Source organism: Fukomys damarensis, unplaced genomic scaffold (genome assembly GCF_012274545.1).
Source record: "Fukomys damarensis isolate Sample0158 unplaced genomic scaffold, DMR_v1.0_HiC HiC_scaffold_39, whole genome shotgun sequence".
Lineage (NCBI taxonomy): Eukaryota > Metazoa > Chordata > Mammalia > Rodentia > Bathyergidae > Fukomys > Fukomys damarensis.
Genome location: NW_022900951.1, coordinates 98083481 through 98089940, shown reverse-complemented (window position 1 = coordinate 98089940; position 6460 = coordinate 98083481). Strand labels below are relative to the sequence as shown.

Genomic DNA, 6460 nt, shown 5'->3' with positions numbered 1-6460 from the left:
ATTGGTATACATCATGTTGAAATATACTTTTTATTGAATTAATATGATAATTTATTCTCAAATGAGCAAAGAATATTTGTCATGCAAACATGAGTTGACTTTGCAGTCCTTAAAACAATAAACAAATACAAAATATGCCTATGTATTATTTTACTAAGACTTTCCTAAGCCTGCCTTACACTATAAGAACTGAGGCACCAAGCTCTCCATTTACAACCAGGGAATTTGGTGCAAGCTCAGTTTTATATTCTTTTGCAATTCAATTTCTTTCCCTGATTGAGGTATAAGGATAGGGAAGAGGTTGGTTTGTAGTTCATTTTGCAATGTCTTTTTTTTTTTTTTGAGACAATCCACATTTTTTTTTTCAGTTTCATTTGAGAACATATCAGAGAGTCTAAAAATTTTCCTCTGGTTTATGCTAGTAAACCATTTTCAATCACAGTAAAAGAAGCTTGCTGGCAGACTTCTTTGCCTGTTTAAATGTGGTCTCTTCTGCAGTATAACTAGTTATAGATATATTTGAGTTTTTAGTAATATGGAAGTTTTGCTTTCTTCATTTTCTTAGGTATGGGTTTTTTCCTTCTGTTATACTCCATTGTTTCTTTAAATTGTCATTAAAGAAATATATGTGTTAGATCACCAAATTCATATTTTCATCCATTACTGAATTAAGTAATATTTCTCAAATTTTTGAGTACATAGGTACACTGAGTGTCCTATTAAAATGCATATTCTGATTCAGGATGTCCAGGATGGGGCCAGAATATGAATTTCTAACATGTTCCAAGTGATGTCAATTACTGCTAGTCCATGGGCCATAAATTGAGAAGCAGATATTTAAAGCACATGTCTTAAAGACAAGCTACTTGGTCAAGATCCCAATATACTATATATTTTGGCTGTTTGACTTGATCAAGTAGCTAAGTTTTGTAATCTTTAAGATACATATCTGTCTTAGGTCCTTTCTTTACTGCTGAGACATTATGTCAGACAGCTTTAACTCAAGGAAGGAGATGTTTATTTATATTGGATCACATTTCAGTCAATAGTTGGCTGGCTCCAAGGTAGGATGGCGTGGCAGAACAGAATGCCAGAGTAGACCCTGGACATAGCATGGCTTCAGGGAAGCAAAGAGGATCAATCAAGGAGCCAAAAATGAAAATATAACTGTCTGGCCACTCCCAGAGTGATCTGCCTCTTCTGAACAGACCCAAGCTCCTAATAGCAAGTCAGTTATAATGTTCCCATGATCAAATCACCTTCAAAGGTCCAACATCTGAGCAAATGAGGATTTGGGGGACATCTAGGTCTAATCCATAGAAGGATCATAATGACACCTACTCTTTGGATTGTAAAAATTGAAAGAGATAATACTCATAAACTATTTACAAGAATATTTGATGATAAGTGCACAATAACCTATAAATCCCTGGGACATTTTCATTTCCATTTGATAATTGCAGAAACTATTGAGATTCAAACAATTCTGACAGCAATTCGATGATTTTAATCACTTAGAAGTAAATACTTGTTTCAACTGTTTAAAGAAGAAACATATTTAAAAATAATGCCCCCAGGAAATGACAAGCATAAGTGACAAAAACTAGTAGGGAAGGAAAGGAAATGTGTATGATGCCATATGAATTCAAATATACATATATTAATCTTTAATTTTAATATTATAACAATACCTTATAAGACAGGTGCTACTATTTCTATTATACAGTTGGGGAAATTGAAGTTCAAACTACTTAAATTTGACCAAAGCTGCATAATTTTTCACAAAGTCAAAGCAAAAATATTATTTTAATAGATTTTTAAATTCCTATCTCATTGTCATCCATGTAAAGTTATCTGAAAAAGACTCCAAGGAGAAAGTGAATTTTCTGTTCTCTGTAATATGAAGAGATTCTCCATAATTTCTTTATTTTCATATGCATCACCAATACTTTTTCTGAACTAAAATCCTGCCACACCTGCTAGCCTGGTTCAACCAAAGGCACCCACAGTGAGCATTTCCACTCTGAGGGCTGCAAGAGCATTTTGTAACTCAGTCATAATCAATCTATGTTGGACCAGCGTTTGTCAATAGAGGTCATGATTTCAGAGCAACTTTTAAAAAATACTCTGTTTAGTTAAATTAAGTAGGAACAAGGTACATGAACACACCAGCTGACTTTGCACCTGATTGTAATTCACAGCCAGATGTGATACTTACCTATTTGCTTTATGTTTTCCAGAAGATGGCTGCTGTGCATTTACACCTGCAAAAAATAGGCAAGGTAAAGGAAAAAATAAACAGAAGTACAGCTAATTCAGCCAATTCCCTCATCCAAAGAAACTCTGAACATTAACTTGCATTTTCCAAAAGTGTATCCAGCTAAAATTTTATCACCACAAACAATGAGGAAATGAAGATGAGAGTGTAGGTCAAAAATCACTGAAGTAAATAATCTGACCTTGAAGTAGAAGATAAGGGCCTGCTTGTGACATGAAAAAGTTCATAACTCCAAAATGACTAAGAGCAAAAAACTGTTAAGTATGAACATTTTTGATACAAAGCATACTGAAGAAATTCTAAACTATCAATACATTCTATAAAGCTGGTCTTGGTGCCACCTAAAAACTCAGCCACAGTTGATAGTGTGCATATCAAACAGCTGTTCAAATGTAAATTCTTAATTTGCAGCATTTTGGAATTTCTGTGGTAAAATACTTCAACCTAGACTGATTTGAAGTGGTGAATGAGACACAATCAAATGCAGAATTGGGAATATATGTGTATAACTGGATCTGCTAAACCAATGTTAACCAGTTATAGCACACTGATGCCGACCACAATGATTATAATTCCAGGCTATAACTTTCATACTGTTACCATGTTGACTCCAAAGAATATTATGAATGATGTTTAATAAACTGAATAATTAGTGATTATAATTCAAATGATTCTGAAAGAGGAACAGCTCTAACAAATGGTATTTGACGATTAAAGTTTTTCTATGACCCATAGATACATAAAAGCAAATAAAAATCATAAAGTGTCAATTAATAATTATGGAAAATAGAAATAATTAATTATATATAAAAAGGGATATTGCACAATTATAGAAGAGTAAATCTATACAGATAGTAAAACAATTATAAACATAAGTGCACCCAACAACAGAGATTCAAAATGCATGAAGAAATAAATGGTGGAACCAAAGGTTACAAAAAGAAAATACCACTGGAAAAGTTGGAGGCTTAAACAACCTAATTTCAATAATGAACAGACCAAATGGGAAAAATAGAAACAAATAACTAGAAAAACTGTACAACAGTATAAATCAACTACCTCTATTTTAGACGTCCATAAAATATTGTATCCAATATCAGCATAATGTACATTCTCGAGTGCAGAAGTAACTTTTCCCAATAAAAACCATAGGCCAGTCCATAAAACAAGCCTTAGTAAATTTCAAAAGATTGAAATCATACAAAATACATTCTCACAATACAAAGAATTAAAAACAAAATCAATAACTGAAGAAAAGTTTGAAAATTGATAGATATAAGGAAATTTAAAATAACATGCTCCTTAATAATGGGTCATTGAAAAAAAATCAGAGAAATAGAAAATATTCTGAGATAATCAAACACTAAATATATCAAACCAGAAAATATGAAATACACACAGACCACTACATTTTATTAAGGTTAAAACAAAAATTCTCAACATAATACTAGCAAACAAAACCCAACAACATATTAAATTAATTATGTATTATAAATAAGTGGGATTTATTACAGAATTTCAAAGTTGATTCAACACACAAAAATCAATGTAATTCATTATGATAAAAGAATAAAGGACAAAATCGACACATTTATCTCAATCTATACAGAAAAAGCATCTGACAAGATTCGGTACCATCAGATGATAAAATTAATTAAAAATTAGGCATAAAAGGGACATTTCTCAATCTTACAAAGAGCATCAATAAAAAACATACAGCTGACTTCATATTAATAGTAGAAGACTTAAGACTTAAAACTTTCCCCCAAGTTCATGAACAAGACAAGGATGTATGCTCTCACAATTTCTTAAGTTGGAAAGCAACAAAAACAATGAAAAATGATCAAGATTCAAAAAGTAAAATTGTCTTTCTCTGTACATAACATGTTCTTGTATGTATTTTACAGAAACCACTAAAAACCATCAAAACCACAAGTGAGTTAAAGTTGTAGAATACAAATAAATATATAAAACAGCAAAAATCACCTTTTGGTATGTCTATGTACAAAAGGCATTAATAATTAAATGAAGGTCTAAACAAGTGGAAAGACATCCATTCTTATGAGCTGAAGGACTTATGATGATGATAATAGCAACAATCTTCAGAATGATCTGAAGATTCAGTGTAATCCCTGTCAAAATACTATCTTTTCTGAAAATACTGATAAGTGGATCCAAAATTTCACAAAGACATACAAAAGACTAAGGATATACAAAACAATTTTAAGAAAGAATGAAGTTGGAAAACTCATATTCCCCTATTTTAAAATTGTAAATATAAAGTGTTTGGAGATGGGGAGGGGAGGAGGGGTTGAAGGGAGGGCAGGGGTAAGGGTAAAAAATGAGAACCAAGACCTGTCATGTAAAGGTACAAGATCCCAACAATGAATGTAACTATACTGCATCCCTAAAATGTACCAATAAACTCGATGAAAGCTGAAAAAATATAAAAATAAAAATAAAATTGTAAACAACATTGCTTATAGCAATTAATAGAGTGTAATAATGTCCTAGGGATAAATAGAGAGATCTACCAAATGGAACTGAGAGTGGAGAAATAAACTCATTCATTTATGAGTTATTAATTTTGACAAGGGCCCCAAGACCATTGGATATGGAAGAGTCTTCTGAATAAGTGGTAGTGGAAGAAATGGATATCCACTTAGAAAATCTTTAAGTTGGACTCGAGAATGATGCCATATCTAAAAAGCAATTCTAAATAGATCATAGACCTAAATATTCAAGAGCAAAGCCTAAATAAGAAGTAAATAAATGAATAAATCCCCATTCTATTGAATTTAACAATAATTTCCCAGATATGACACCAAAAACACAAATGTATATATGTATATATTTAAATGTATATATTTAAAATATATTTAAATTAGAATACCCCAAAATTTAAAACATCTGTGATTCAAAAAAATGACCATCATGAAAGTGAAATGACACTTGAGAATGAGAGGAAATTATTATAAATAAATTATATGTCCCACAAGAGATCTGCATCTATAAGCTACAATATTTGGAATTTAATCATAAACAATAGCTCAAATAAAAATGGGTGCTAGTTTTGTTTCATCTTTTCTCTTAAGAAAATACACAGATGCCCATCTTATATATTAAAAAGGTAGGTAGTCATGTGGAAGTATTAATATACTGAGATAATACTTTATATCTACTAGAATAGTTTTAAAAAATTAAAACAAACAAACAACAAACAAACAAAACTGACCAAAACAGGTGCTGTACCGTTATGGGCTTACTAGGATTTTCATACATGACAGGTCAGAATATTAAATGTACAGTTGCTTTGAATAACAAAATGGCATTTCCTTAAAATCTTAAACATTAATTTTCAAAGAGAATCTCCAACTCAATTCCTAGGAATATACCCATGCAATGAAAACATGGGTCCACATAAAAACTTCTACATAAATGTTCTTAGTGGCATTATTCATAAGACTCACATATTACAAACAAATCAAGTGTCCCCAGACTAACACATATAACATGTGGCATGCTGATAAAATAGAACTGAGCAATAAAAAGGAACGAAGTGTTGATCTATAATACACCATGAACAAAGATTGACAAATGAGATTAGTGTTTTCCTAAAGCTGAGATTGAAAGGAATGGAGTTACTGCCAATACATTTTTTTCCTGGGTAAACAAAAATTTTAAATTAACCTGTGGCAGTTGTTATAAAAAACTATATGATTTTACCAATAACCACTGAATTGTATAATTTCAATGAACTGCAGTAAAATTTCTTGAAAAAGCTGAACAAACAAATGTAAAGAAAGAAAACATTTATTGAGTGCTTATTAAGTTTCTGACAAATCATATTCATTTTATATTTATAATTTCACCTAATTCCTACAACAAAAGTATGAGTTAGATATTATCACTAACTTTTTATCAGAAGTGCAAGATAAGGATCAAGAAAAGTAAGGATAACTGGGTCCTAAGTCCCATAGCTAATAAGTAATACAACTGTGAACTTGAACTTATGTTTATTTTATTCCAAAGGTTATGCATTCTATTTAAATTACTGAACTGCCTAATCTGGTCACTAGGATAAAGATGATCACAGAAGAAATTTGTAAAATGAAAGTCTCTAGGTAAAAGGAGAAAATAAAGGCCTGAGAATGGAACCTTGATAATGTGAAATAGGAAGTA

At 31.1% G+C, this 6460-nt stretch overlaps 1 long non-coding RNA gene across 1 annotated transcript in view; it reads right to left on the bottom strand.

Moving 5' to 3' along the window:
- Positions 1–2192: 2192 nt before the first annotated feature.
- LOC104855650 overlaps positions 2193–6460 on the bottom strand; it is a 132527-nt gene continuing 128259 nt past the window's right edge. Inside the window, exon 4 of the long non-coding RNA XR_778443.2 lies at positions 2193–2264. This is a non-coding gene — a long non-coding RNA (uncharacterized LOC104855650). The remainder of the gene's footprint in view (positions 2265–6460) is intronic.